Raw genomic sequence first — 15,558 nt, forward strand, 5'->3', positions numbered from 1 at the left:
CAGATCTGAAGTGGCGATGGAGTTTGTGCTTTAGTACCAATACCCTCCTGTGAGCCACTACTCTGAGGCTGATTTGCTGACTGGAGGGGATTAATTTGCTTTACACTGAGTTCCCCACAATTTGTCTTCTCCTCCACTATTTGCACTGGAAGTGTTAGAATTCCTGCTCCATGATTGCAGTCATGGGATTTTTGTTTTTCACATGACAGTATATGTTTTGACTCCACAGAGTGGGAAGTGATGGAGACAGGATGTTTGTGTTACTGTGTTCCATGAAGTGGGACTATTGTTCTTTGTTCTTTCTCTTTGCTATCTGATACTAGAGAGAGAGGGAGCCATGTTGCAGTGCTCTCTGTGTGTTTATATGTAAATAAAGTAGATTAGCCAAAATGCTGAGTTGCTGAGGTCTGTCACGCATGATGCGCAGACTCTGCGGATCCCTAAGTGTGCCAATGTCTGTTGGCATCGGTCGCTGTGATGTTCAGGCAGAAGAAAGCTTCTTTAGCTCCCGAACGATTGACCAGGAGGGAAAGAACATGCCAGTTGGGCATGTGTCTCTGCCAGGGTCCTACTCGAGTGTAAGCTCGACTCCTGACAGGAAGATGGTCAAAGCCATTTTCAAGAGAGCATATTTTAACCCCCTCCTTTCTGCATTGGGTGGGTTGTACAGAGCCTTCCCCTTTTCATGGCAAAGTATTTAGTGTTCTCCATTTCTCTTGCACATCCAGGCCTAGAACTTTGTCACCATTGACCAACACACACAAAAAAAGACGTCGGAAATGGATGATGGATTGGCTGAGACAGGAAAAGGCAGAGGTTTCTTCCTGACTAATTCAGATGGAATCAGAATGACTGGCGCTGTGTGTGCATCTGTTATTGCAATATTGCTTGCGTGTAGCCAGATGGGTGGGGTATTATTATTATTATTATTATTATTATTATTATTATTATTATTATTATTATTATTATTATTATTATTTGATTTATCTTTAAAGCATCAAAAAACCACTTTAGACAAATTTGTTCTGGAAGGATGCAGTTAATCACCAAAGCCCCTTAATTGGGACACTGGCCAACAAAACTGATATGCTTCATTCTTATAACAAAATGTTGGCATGTGTGTGTGTGTTTCTGTAACTATAATTTCCAGTCATGCCTTTGTCACTGTTGGAAAACAACTTTTTGCCATTGAAGGTGAGAAGCATAGTGAAGAAAAGTCCTTGAAAAGATTACATTCCTCTGCATCATTTCATTTTGCTTCTCAAAGGAATTGTGTTGTTTCCTCCCTACTATGAATAACATTTCCCTGTTGCCTGAGTCATCCTGAAATTCACACATTCTGGGGGTGATTCATAGTGTGTTCAGTCGCAGCAAGGCAAAGAGGAATCGCAGCCTCACTGGGTGCAAAATCAGGAACCAGTTCAAGACAGCCAATGCAGTAAGGTGCAGAGGTGCCGACTAACCCCCCACCACATTGAGGGGTCGCAGTGTCACATGACCCATTCTGCCCCCCTGGCCGGGCCAGCTCTTGCCCATCAGTGGCAGGGAACCCCTTGCCCCCACCTGGTGGGCTAGTGCTTGCCTGGGGGGGTGGGGGACGGTGGACCCCTCAATATTGGGAGCCCAGAAATAGTCAGAGGGGACTGAAACCCATTTTGCCCCCTATACTTGCACCCCTGGTGAGGTGCTTAGAGTGTTGGCTTAGGGCCTGGCAGACGTGGATTCGAATCCCCAATTGGCCATGAAGCTCACTGGTAGAACCAGGAACACCCCCAAACTGTGGGAATGTTCAGGGATGCAGGAGAGGGTATATTGTTTGATTATAGCCTTTCCAACTTGTGTTAACAAGTTCACAATTTAGCAGAGTAACATCCCCCTTTTTAAACTCAGCGGATGCGTTTGCTCAGGCTCGCTAAAGCCTCTATAATAACTCTTCTGGTATTTCCCCCTTATTCCCTCATAAAAGATAAGACACGACACAGTCTTCTATAAAAGTATAAAAAAGAGTTTACTCACATTCTGTTCACAATCGGATCCCAGAAGGCAGACTTAGCTTAGAAAAGTAACATACACCTGGAAACTATCCCATAAAGAGACAGTCCCTTTGTCCTCTCTTGGCCAAGAGAGCATCTTTGGCTAAGCAGATGTGGCTTCTTCGATGCATGTAGTCAAAGAGAGAGATGGCTGCCCTGCCCTGTGCTTTTGTCGTTACCTGCACAGGTGAGGCCACGCCCACCTCTAGTCACATGCAAAGGAAGTCTGTCTCAGCCCAGAAGGAAACAGGAAGTTTACCTGCTGGCTGGACAAAGATTCCTCCCCATGTGTAAACATGTTCACTCTAGGACTATTGTACTTGACTGCTCTTGTGTTTCACATCGCACACAAACTATGCACCTACTCTTTCAAAAAGAGTTCAGCCCATGAACCACTTACTCACAGAACCTCTGTCTTGCCAGGAATTATGAGGATGATCCCAGTGCATTTAATTTTCTCAAACTTTGCAAAGTTCTGGATAAAACCTGAGCTCTCCCTGCCCCCATCCCCAGAATATTCTCAGATAGCCTGGAAAAATTGAGTGCTCTCTTAGGTAAACTCATTTAGTTTCCCCACAAAATATCTGGCGCCGCTTGAATTCTAACACCTGACATAGTTTCCTGAAGGGACTGGCAGGTCTGTCAAATTCAGTTTCTCATCCCCCCCCCGTCTTCAGTTCATTCCATGTCTATTTGCTTTTTCTTTTTGTAGAGTTGCCATATGTCCTCCTTTTCCAGGAAACACCCTCATTTTCATGGGTATGTAAGATGAGTCGTCATAGCGATCCAGAGTTAAAAGTATGGCAACCTTAAATCCTTGTGAACATTCACCAGCATTTTGAAAAGCACATTTATTTTTTTTAAATGCACATTTTTGTACACAGCTGTGGCTATGCACAGTTTTTGAAAGCAATGTTCCCTAATATTTCATTTTTGAATGTTGTTTTCATGAAACATGCAGTGATATGCCCACTTTCCATAATTTTTGGAACACTTAAAAAAAATTGCATTGCAAAATTCAAATAAGTATACATTTTAAAGCTTCTTATTCTTATTCTTCTTTTGCCTTTCATCTACAGATCTCAGGGCTGTTTGCAAGATAAAAATGCAAAGTAAAAGCACAAATAAATAGTTAGAACAAAAACAAAACAATAACCGCCCTTCCACAAACAATATAATGTTTCAGAAGTTTGAATTAGGTAGATAAAGATACAAAATGAACTGAATTTCTATACCACCCTAAACTGCACACTTGGTCCAGCTGGCCAGGTGGGTATTTGTTGATTCCTGTTTAAGGGAAGCTTTTTGCGAAGTGTGAGTTTCCAGGACAGACAAGCCCAAATCTCCTGTTCTATTATTCTGTTGCCATTCTCTGTGTTTGTTCCGCCATCGTGCTGATTTAACGTGGTGAATTTCTAATGTTGCTTCCAGATCTGGTGCATGCAGAGTTTGTGGCGGTTTCCAGTGACAGCATGTGCTCACTGATGGTAACACAGCACAAAAAAGGAACATTAATAAGGATTCATGTACACAATCACATTCTGTTTTGTGCTGTGTTCTAGCAAATGACATGCAAAAACAAAACACGAAGCAAGAGAAGGAATTGGAAGCTGTGAGAAGCAACTAAATATGCACAATGGTCCATATAAAATTTCTGATTTTTATTTATTATTTACTTGCAAGTAAGAGTAGCCGAGTGGTGATGCTCTGCAAATAAAACATAGCACAACCCTACAACTGCCCTGTTCCAAAATTCTGTTGAGTTCTGTGGGGCATAGGATTGCAGGAAGAGAACCTCAAAATCTGGGAAGAAGTTGTTCAGGGGACAATTTCATAAACATTCTACCTCTCTTTTAAATCAGAAGCAGTGAAGGCAGTGAAGGTCCTGTGTGAGTGCCTGGAGGCGGTTGGAGGATGGATGGTGGCTAACAGATTGAATCATAGAATCATAGAATTGGAATAGACCACAAGGGCCATCGAGTCCAACCCCCTGCCAAGCAGGAAACACCATCAGAGCACTCCTGACATATGGTTGTCAAGCCTCTGCTTAAAGACCTCCAAAGAAGGAGACTCCACCACACTCCTTGGCAGCAAATTCCACTGTCGAACAGCTCTTACTGTCAGGAAGTTCTTCCTAATGTTTAGGTGGAATCTTCTTTCTTGTAGAAAGAAATTGTAGAAAGATTGAGGTTGAATCCTGACAAGACAGAAGTACTGTTTCGGGGGGACAGTGGGTGGGCGGGTGTGGAGGACTCCCAGGTCCTGAATGGGGTAACTGTGCCCCTGAAGGACCAGGTGCGCAGCCTGGGAGTCATTTTGGACTTGCAGCTGTCCATGGAGGCGCAGGTTAATTCTGTGTCCAGGGCGGCTGTTTATCAGCTCCATCTGGTACACAGGCTGAGACCCTGCCTGCACGTGGACTGTCTCGCCAGAGTAGTACATGCTCTTGTTATCTCCCGCTTGGACTACTGCAACGTGCTCTGTGTGGGGCTACCTTTGAAGGTGACCTGGAAACTGCAATTAATCCAGAATGTGGCAGCTAGACTGGTGACTGGGAGTGGCCTAATGTTTGGGTCCTAGTGCTCCCATTGTGGGGAGCAAATGGATACACATAGCAGAGGTGGATTTAGGGCAGATTTAGGCCAGTTCCCCTGGACTGGGTGCTGAGCCAAGAGGGCGTTGTTGTAGCTATGATGTAGTGCACACACAGAATGGAAGGTGAGAGTCATGGGGCAAATTTTGACATTTGCACAGGGCATGGTTGAAGTTTGAAGGAGCAACGTCTGCCGCTGTGCACACACAGACATGAATTCAGGAAAGAAAGAGCGGGGTGTGTGTGTGTGTGTGTGTGTAAATCATTTTAGGCCCTGAAATGCATAACATTTGCCACATTTCTATATATGCAAGATAAATTTAGAGCGATTCAGTAACCAACTAGTGGTGATAAATTAGCATAGCATAAATTACCCGGCAGTCTCCACTGTTTCTTTAAATTCTTGGCTGCGGTGATTTAATCTTGGCAGAGCGTGACTTCCTGGTTTGACGTCATTTGCTACGAACAATGCAGAAATTATAGCAGGCAGCTGTGTTGAACTCCACATCCCTGCCTCAGCCATTCTTTTCTAATGAATATGCAAATAGGAGGACAGCCATCTTGGATTGGATTGTTGGCTCTGCGTTGGTTGTCTCCTGCTGGGCATGTTAAAAAACTAGACTGTTTTCTACAGAGGCTCTTTTCTACAGAAGCACTGCCATCTTGGTGCTTGCTGTGCATTGCTGTAGAAGAATCCAAAATGGCAGCCCTAATGACATCATAGGAATTTAGCAATGTCTAGGCAACACGATGGGGGACGCGGGTGGCGCTGTGGGTAAAACCTCAGTGCCTAGGACTTGCTGATCGTAAGGTCGGCAGCTCGAATCTCCGCGACGGGGTGAGCTCCCATCATTCGGTCCCAGCTCCTGCCCACCTAGCAGTTCGAAAGCACCCCTAAGTGCAAGTAGATAAATAGGTACCGCTTTATAGCGGGAAGGTAAACGGCGTTTCCGTGTGCAGCACTGGTGCTGGCTTGCCAGTTGCAGCTTCGTCATGCTGGCCACATGACCCGGAAGTGTCTTCGGATGGCGCCGGCTCCCGGCCTCTTGAGCGAGATGAGCGCGCAACCCTAGAGTCGGTCACGACTGGCCCGTACGGGCAGGGGTACCTTTACCTTTACTTAGGCAACACGATGACCATGTATATACGCAATAGACAATCTTTATAGAATTCCTTCAAACCATGACAAGCACAAAATGAAATCTTTAGTTTCAAAGTTTCTGAAAATCTTTAAATGATGCGAGGTACCAGACTTTGTACGGTGAAAGACAAGCTGTAACTTTGTACTGCTCCTTTAATCCCAAACTCCTTGTATTTGTATTGTTACTTTGCACTGTACCTTTAAACTCAACCTCCTTGTTATTAGCACCACCTGGAGTTGGCTTCATATGTTTTTCAAAAAATATTGTTAGCAGCAGTGACTACACTATTACATAAGCACTGTTCCACAGCATTTGATATTTTCATTTTCATACAATCATTCAAAATAAGATGGGGTACGTACTCTTGTTCATTACTGTTTGTATTATAGTTTATAATTTTTGTAAAGTGATATGTCATGCAGGTCATCGTCTGTAAAATTTTATTTTTGGTTTATGAAGCAATTCTATATCCTCCCACCACACTGACGAAGAATTCTACAAAACAGTAGTCAATCACTGTTCAGTGTTGGACATCATATTTGCTGAATACACAAAGCTTCACAGCTTGTCTTTCATCGTACAAAGTCTGGTACCTTGCTTCATTTAAATTTTTTCAGAGACTTTGAGACTAAAGATTTTCTATTGCATATGTCCATGGTCATTGTGTTGTCTAGACATTGCTGACATTCTCTTTGCAACACAGGGGTTTGTTTGGTTAATCATAGGAACTTAGGCAGCTGAGTCAATATGGTGTATACAGACTCATACAGACCAAGTGTCCCATTTTTATCAGGACATCACAAATTTCCAGAAGACCCCTTGGCTTCTTACTGAATCCCAGAATGTCCCGGGATCCATGCATCCTCTCCTGGGCAGCTGCTACTGAGGAGCATGACTTTCTCTCTTCCCAGTGTCTTAATAATTTTAGCAGTGGCTGTTGGGAGAAGCCTCACTCTCCTCTAATCAGAGTGGACATCGGGGAGCAGAAAAAAACACTGTCGTGATGGGCTGGTAGCAGAGCAATGGTGGTGAAGCAGAGAGATGAGGAAACTAGGAGCCAGGCCTGCTCTGCATCGGCCAAGGGCACCAAGAAGGCCTGATCACATGGTGTGCACCAAGGGAGAAGGTCTGACTGCACTGGTCAAGCTGCGCCAGAGGGGGAGGATGTGCTGGCAGATAAAGAGCAAGGCTGTCCCATCACCTCGTGGATAATAGAAGGGGAAGAAATGGAGGCAGTGAGAGATTCTTGGGAGAAAAGCGATGACAAACCTAGACAGCATCTTAAAAAGCAGAGACATCACCTTGCCAACAAAGGTCTGTATAGTAAAAGCTATGGTTTTCCCAGTAGTGATGTATGGAAGTGAGAGCTGGACCATAAAAAAGGCTGACTGCCGAAGAATTGATGCTTTTGAATTATGGTGCTGGAGGAGACTCTTGAGAGTCCCATGGACTGCAAGAAGATCAAACCTCTCCATTCTGAAGGAAATCAGCCCTGAGTGCTCACTGGAAAGACAGATCCTGAAGCTGAGGCTCCAATACTTTGGCCACCTCATGAGAAGAGAAGACTCCCTGGAAACGACTCTGATGTTGGGAAAGATGGAGGGCACAAGGAGAAGGGGACGACAGAGGATGAGATGGTTGGACAGTGTTCTCGAAGCTACCAGGATGAGTTTTACCAAACTGCGGGAGGCAGGAGTGCCTGGCATGCTCTGGTCCATGGGGTCCCGAAGAGTCGGACATGACTAAACGACTAAACAACAACAAAGATGGCAGTGGTGGTGGGGGGGCAGTGGGGGGTGCACATGGTGGCAGGCAATGCCCTGAATTGTGATTATAATAATTTGGAGGGTATGCTAACTCGCAGTTGCTCTCCAGGGATTCAGGCAAGGGACCTGGAGATGCTGGGGACTGAGTGTTGGACCTTGTGTATGTAAAGTAGGTGCTCTACACCCCTTCCATTTTGCTCACTCCATCTCTCAACCACCAATTCAGGCATCTTGCAAGACATGGACCACTGTGTGATTTAATAGCCTCCCGCAATCCAGTCAGACCTCACTGGGGTGCAAAGATATCAGACTGGGTTTCTTGCCTAGACAAGAACTCAATTTATGTTCCAAGAGAATAACAAAGAGATAGGATAGGTTGGTGCTTAGCAGACCACAAAGTGCAAAGGCAAAGCTTTGCTCCACAACCTGATTTAGCGCTATGATGCAGCCTGAGATTACATGAAGCAATAGGGAAATGATCTTCTGATCATGTATAAAGTGCTCCCTGCTCCCCACTGAGAGACAAGAGCTATTCCGCGATACAGACTGGATAAGTGAGCAAGCCTCTGCCACAGATAAGAGGGTGTACTCTGGGGAGAGACCTGATGCCTAACTTAGCATTGTTAGAACGGTGGTGTTAAATCACTGTCAATTACTGCTGTTGTCACAGGTCACTAAGTTTAACTTCCGCTGTACGTAGAATTGCCGCTGTGCATGAAACGTATGTTTCCCTCCCAATTTGATTGCCATTTGATCCCAAGGTTTACAATCCTCCACCTCCCAAATATACATGCCCCCCCAGCTGAGGATACTTTGAGCCTCTAAGGAACTTGATTCTATCCAGTTTATGAAAGCTTATGCCACTATCAATCTGTTATGATATCCATTGCTGCTTTCACAGAAACAGACGAAGACCTCTCTGGAAATTGCTATCTGATATCAACTGCCTAATATCCAACACTGGGTCCAAATATCACTAAGAGCCAAAGAGTAGTATCAAACATTTTGTGAATAATCAACGGTAATGGTGCTGAATTTTGCATTTCCCAGCTCAGAGATGTGAATCTCAGTGGCTTGCAATGTTGACTTCAAAGGAAAATCTGAGCTACAGTAGAACTTCTCCATCTCAACCTGCCCAAAACTTTGGTCGAGGAGTGAAACGAAATATTTGACATCAGAATCTATTGAGCAGGGACAGCCAACATGTTGGCCTTGAGAGGTTTTATATGATGGTGGTTGTTTATTAAATAATTTGCCACTTAATTCCAAATTAAGTTTTGAAGCAGTTTTAAAAAAGAATAAAACAAAGATTAAAATACAAATACCCATTAATTAAAACATGCAGTAAAGCAATCCTATTAGAATAACACCAATTAAGGCAGCAGATTGAGAAGAGAGATCAAGGGAATGATGGTGTAAACTGATGAGCTCTCAAAAGCTGGCAGAATGCTTTGATCTTAACAGGAATTTTTCTAAGGTGGGGTTCATGCATTTGGATCATAGGAACCCTTACCTTCAAGGTGATCAGCCAGCGTAATTGTTTGAAATATTTGAGATCTGCATGCTTACACAGTCAACTATTCTTCTCATAAGATAGTACAGGCATAGGCAAACTCCGGCCCTCCAGATGTTTGGGACTACAATTCCCATCATCCCTAGCTAACAGAACCAGTGGTCAGGGATGATGGGAACTGTAGTCTCAAACATCTGGAGGGCTGGAGTTTGCTTATGCCTGAGATAGTACATCTAACATTCTAACCCTTGATTTTATGTTTGAGTGTGCGGCCACTCAGAAACATACAAAGAAATAAGTCCTCCTTCCAGCAGAGGGTGCTGTGAAAAATGGAGCTGCAAGTCTTGTCATCCCTGGCCCTTGCTGACTGGGGATGATGGGAATTGGAGTCAAGCAGTACCTAGAGGGCACTACGTTGACTACACCACCAAAGAGGAGATCTGGAGAGAGCAATTTAATTCCATTTCTAGTAGTTCTTGAAGCTACCCTAGGTACAGAATACAACATGGAAAATTGTGTACAGTGGTGCCTCGCAAGATGAAATTAATTTGTTCCGCGAGTTTTGTTGTCTTGCGATTTTTTTCGTCTTGCGAAGCACGGTGTCGGGAAAGTTTTGGAAAAGCTTCAAAAATCACCAAAGTCTTTAAAAACCTCAAAAAAGGCTGCCACACCGCGTTCTATGAGTTGCTCCTCGAAGTCAAGTCGCAACTGTATTAACGGTGTTAAGAAAAAGGAAACAAACTTGCAAGACGTTTCCGTCTTGCGAAGCAAGCCCATAGGGAAAATCGTCTTGCGAAGCAGCTCAAAAAACAAAAAACCCTTTCGTCTAGCGAGTTTTTTGTCTTGCGAGGCATTCGTCTTGCGAGGTACCACTGTATACCGATCTAGTTTCTACTAGGATTTTGAGTCAAAGCAAAGTTGCTTCTCTCACACCCCCCATATTTTTTCCAGTTTCAAGGGATGAGGGATAATGTAGCTGGGAAAAGAGGAGACTGAGAGGAAATATGATAGCCATCTTCAAAGATCTCAATGGCTGTCACATGGAAGATGGCGCAAGCTTGTTTTCTTCTTCTCTGGAGGGTAGGACTCGAACCAATGGCTTCAAGTTACAAGAAAGGAGATTCTGACTAAACATCAGGTAGAGCTGTTTGGCAATGGAATGGACTTCCTTGGGAGGTTATGGACTCTGGTTCCTTGGAGGTTTTTAAGCAGAGGTTGGATAGCTGTCTGTCATGGATGCTTTAGTTGAGATGTTGGGAAACTGTGTACATGCAGCTACTCACACAGATTCAATTAAGGTTTGGCAGACAGCCAGAAGGCAATCTGAAGGAGTAAGTCCGCCTGGAGATAACAGAGACATGGAGACCTCTCCCTGATTGGTCAAGCTCTCTCAAAGGAGTGATAATTAATGGTCTACTAACTGGAATGCGTTAGTTCAGAGTTCGTGGTTCAGAGTTCTGTGTCAGTGTAGGAGTTGTGAGTCGTGTATGAGAGAGCTAGCTAAAGATGCGTGTTCTGTTCTGTTCCTGTAAATAGTCCACTGTATATAATAAACACCTAACTACAAGTTCCTGGTTCCTGCTTTGTCTATCCTGTCTGCAGCCAAGTCGCAAATTGCTTCCGCTGATTCTGCGTTTACTCTGCTAGGTCTGGCTAACTAGTCAGAAAGTTGCGAAACACCAAATAGGTTTTGCCAACTCTGGACCCAACTCTGAGTCTATTATTCTGTGATTCTATCCTCTCTTGATTTAAGTGCAATAAGCCCTTTTTGCTGAAAACTCTTCCAGCTGTTGCAGCTTTGATCACTCCCACCAGCCTGACACCACGGTATATGCCATCCTGTCAAATACTGGTAGATAAACCTCAACCTGGTACAACAGCCCTCGAAGGGTAAACAGCCTTATTTGCTAATGATCCCCTTGCCATTTACATGCCTGTAGGTCTGTTTACTATTTTAGCTGCAGCTGTCAGTCTCAAAACAAAGAAACAAACCTGCTAGAGCTTTCAATTTTTCAGAGGCGCATATTACAAATTCAAAATGATACTCACGGATTAATTGAGCCTAGAACCGAGTTCACCATTCCGGGTGAACTCGGGATACAGCTCGTAGTTAAACTATACAATTGTCTCTCACAAGAAGCAGCGATAGTCACCAACTTGTTTGGCCTTGAAAGAGAAATTCGTGGAGGGTAAGGCTATTGATGGCTGCTACTCATGATGACAAGGTCTACTTCCACTGTAAGAGTCAACCCTCTCTCCACTGCAAACTAGCCAGATTGCTCGGTACCAACTTCTCTTACTGATGTCCCCATGTTTAATAATTGGTGAAGGTTTCTTTCTTCTTTTAAACCTAGACAAGCATATGAAGAAGAAAGGCACATCCCCGTTTGTAGCACAGTCCAAGGAGGAAATAATAATAATAATAATAATAATAATAATAATAATAATAATAATAATAATTTTTATACACCACCCACCTGGCTAGGTTTTCCCAGCCACTTTGGGAGGCTTCCAGCACAAATAAAAACATAATAAACCATCAAACATTAAAAACCTCCCGATACAGGGCTGCCTTCAGATATCTTCTAAAAGTCAAATTGTTGTTTATCTCTTGGACATCTGATGGGAGGACATTCCACAGGGAAGGCCCCCTGCCTGGTTGCCTGTAACTTCACTTCTCACAGTGAGGGATCTGCCAGAAGGCCTTTGGAGCTGGACCTCAGTAGGAGACGATGGGGTTGGAGACACTCCTTCAGGATACAGCTGAAAGTGCACATCAGGTTTCTTCACCAAAGACCTTGGAACGGCCAATGCAATTCTATCTGCAGACAGTGCTTTAGTGACTTCAGAATGCCAAAGAAGATGTCATCAGGGTTGGCTTGAGCTGTTGCAGAAATGTATCTGCAGTATATTTTATTCATATGCTGCCACATTGTAGACATCGGCAGAAATGATGCCATGGCATCTGCCAGAGGGTTCAGCTTAGGTATAGTTCCTTTAATGAAAACACCTCCAGGTTCCCAGCCCTTGGAGGCATCTAGAATCCTGAGGTCATTATGGTAGTCAAGCCTTACAAGCAACCAGGGATGGTGGGCGTTGGAGTCCATCAGCAACGCATGACATTGCCTGTCCCTGGTCTAGTGCCTTGGTCTTCAGTAGGTGGCTTGCAGCTCCCTGCTGGGTCACAGTCTGATCCAAGGTTCCATGTCATGGGTAGCATCCAAAGAAACTCTTCCACTAGTGGGAAATTCCCATTGTTCAGCTGAAAGTCCTTGCGTCAAAGGAAATGCAAGGCTGGCATTTCCATGAGGTGAGATGCAGCAATTTACTTTGGGCCATTTGGGCAATATCTTGCTGGAAATTGGCACCAAAGCTGGCACTCCTTCTCCATTACTGGCAGAGGTAGCAGGGCAGATAGGGTGCCCATGGAGGTGCCACTGGGTGGACCAGCCCAGCATGAAAGGCAATTCACTAATATCTTTTCTGCATGTTGCCTCATTTCCCGGGCATTTTATGGACTATAATAATGGTTGTTATTTGTCACTGACAATTTGTTGCCGTCAAAGCTCTTGCTGCTGCTTTATTGTGACTGTGGATTTTTTTAAAAAAAGGGAGATCTTTTATGATATATTTTATGATAATATATTTTCTTATTTATGCTTATGCTCATGAAATTATTGTAAGCTGCTTGGAGACTACTTGCAACTAATAAGTTCAATTAATATTAATGTCGAGAACGATAAATAAATTTGAGTGCATGGGGAGCCAGCTAGTCCATTTGGAAAGGAAAAAGCTGTATCTGGAACTGGATAGGGGTCAAGAGGAGAAGGGGGTGGTGCTTAACCCTTTCCCCAACGAACTGCTATTTCTCCATGTCAAACTGTCTTCCAAGTGGCTTTGACTCTTGTGCAGGGCTGGACTTAGCTTTGATGAGCTACTGAAGGTAATAGGGCCCTTTATATGACCAGCTGTCCTTTGTCAACAACAAATTGCCACTGTTTTTTTGTGTTGAATATATGCTATACAGTGGTACCTCGGGTTACATACGCTTCAGGTTACAGACTCCACTAACCCAGAAATAGTGCTTCAGGTTAAGAACTTTGCAGAACAGAAATCGTGCTCTGGTGGCGCGGCAGCAGCAGGAGGCCCCATTAGCTAAAGTGGTGCTTCAGGTTAAGAACAGTTTCAGGTTAAGTACGGACCTCCAGAACAAATTAAGTACTTAACCCGAGGTACCACTGTATTGTAGTTTATGGACCTAATAGGTATCTAAAGACATTTGCACATGTTGCCGTGCAACCATTCCATGCAGAATGTTGTTGTTGTTGTTTAGTCGTTTAGTCGTGTCCGACTCTTCGTGACCCCATGGACCAGAGCACGCCAGGCACTCCTGTCCTCCACTGCCTCCCGCATTGTCTTTGTCCATGGAGTTTTCTTGGCAGAGATACTGGAGTGGCAGAGATACTGGAGTTTTCTTGGCAGAGATACTGGAGTGGCAGAGATACTGGAGTGGCTTGCCGGTTCCTACTCCAGGTGGATCACGTTTGGTCAAAACTCTCTACTATGACCTGTTCATCTTGGGTGCCCTGCTCGGCATAATTCATAGCTTCTCTGAGTTCTTCAAGCCCCGGCAAGGCAGTGATCCATGAAGGGGGGCAGTGATCCATGCAGAATGTAGGCACCTGTCAGGGAACTGCCATCGGAGGAACAGGTGGGGAAGAGGCTCACGGAGGCTGGGAGGGACTCAGCAGCTGAAGAAGGGACCAGCAGGGGGAGATATGGGTATCTGGAGGAAAGTCTCACGGAGGCTGAGAGAGACGCAGCAGCTAAAGCAGGAACTAGCAGGGAGAGAGGAGGATCTCTGAGGGAAAGCGAGCAAGAGGGAGGGCTCAGGGACACGTCCAGCGAGAACAGTGGGGAGGTGTCAGAAGCTCCCATAGGGAGACCCATTCCTCACCGGAAGCTGTCACGCCGCGAGTCCCGAAGACGTGTTTCCGTTAAGGAGCTTTTATGCTGGAGGCGCTTCCGAAAACAACCACTGTCGGAATCTGCAAGTGACTAGGGCAGACATGTCTGAGGAGCTCTGTCACACACAGAGGTTTGTGGAGTTGCACAAACTCTGAGGGACTACGATTTTACGCACAAGCAGCTCACCATCCCATCACAGCATTCCGACAGTCTCTGTAAGCTGCCTGTGCAGGAGAAGGCATCATGAGCGACCCAGCCGGAACCGGAGAAGCAGGAGTTGGAGCGGGTCCAAGTTTGGAAGAAAGGTACCGAGCGTTGGAAATCCAACTGGCGCTGCAGACGGCGAGGCTTGAGGAGAGAAGGGCTCAGGATGCAGACAAGAAGGGGAGAGCCACCCAGTTCACCAGAAAGGTACCAGGATTGGTGCAGAAGTTTGGGGGGGACCCCAAGGACTACCATGCCTTTAGAACAGAGATGCAATATGCCCTCAATGTGCAGTTTGATGAATTCCCTGACGAGGAATCGCGAGTGGCTTTTGTGATTGGGCATCTGGAAAGGGGGGCGAGGGACTGGGTTAGACCCCTGATGGCAACGCATAATGACGTCCTAAAGGACACCATGAAGTTCTTTCGTGCAATGGATCTCATGTTTTCCAGCGATATTGAGGAGGGAGTGGTGCGCAGACAGCTAATGGCTTGCAAGCAGGGAAGCCGATCTGTCCGTGAGTACTGGACTGAGTTCACCATGCTGGTTCACAGATTGGGGTGGGACTTATGGGCGGCACCCATTCAAATGCTATTTGAAGAAGGCCTTGCTTCGGCTGTGAAAGACGAACTTTCCCGGGGTCCTAGGGCGGATTCCATGGATCAGCTGACTAAATCTGCGCTGACCATAGGAGCGCGCCAGGAGGCGAGAGCTTTGGAGAGGCGGGAAGGGAAGGGGGAACGTTGGAAGGAGTTCCGCATTCCAGACATTCCAGAGACAACTTTCCCGCCGGCGGAGCCGATGGAAATCGGAACAGCGCGCGCGCGCGCAGTTTCAAAGCCCAGTGAGGGGGGAAAGAAGGAGGGAAAAGGCACCCGGAAATGCTATCTCTGCCAACAGCCAGGTCACTTTGCCAGAGTCTGCCCCCAGAGGAAGGAATGGCAAGGGATGGTGGGAGCTGTTGAGGGAAGAGAGGAGGAAAAACCGGAGCAGGTAAAAGCCAACGCCTGGTTGCCAGCGTCGGGGCACAGCAGCCAGGCCAAAGAGCAGTGAAAGTGCCCATGCCAGAAGCTCCTCTACCTGCTCTAGTGATAGAAGTGTCGCTAGAGCTGCAAAATGGACACCCCCTAAAGATAAAGGCGCTGTTGGACTCAGGCAGCTCCTGCAATTTCATGAGCAAAGAGTTTGCAGCTGAACACCAGATACAGACTATCCCTTTAAGCAACCCCCTGCAGGTGACCATGATCGATGGCAGGGAGTTGTTGGGAGGAGAAGTCAGCTTGCAGACCGTCCCAATGATAATGAAGGTGGCAAGGCACACAGAACTGATAGCGTTTAA

General features: G+C 45.6%; 1 long non-coding RNA gene across 1 annotated transcript in view; it reads right to left on the bottom strand.

The window, feature by feature from the left end:
• Window positions 1-5,082: 5,082 nt before the first annotated feature.
• LOC308588453 overlaps window positions 5,083-15,558 on the bottom strand; it is a 65,472-nt gene continuing 54,996 nt past the window's right edge. The window contains exon 3 of the long non-coding RNA XR_014008779.1: window positions 5,083-5,222. This is a non-coding gene — a long non-coding RNA (uncharacterized lncRNA). The remainder of the gene's footprint in view (window positions 5,223-15,558) is intronic.

The sequence above is a fragment of the Podarcis bocagei genome, assembly GCF_964188305.1.
Source record: "Podarcis bocagei genome assembly, chromosome: 5".
NCBI classification, from domain to species: Eukaryota; Metazoa; Chordata; class Lepidosauria; order Squamata; family Lacertidae; genus Podarcis; species Podarcis bocagei.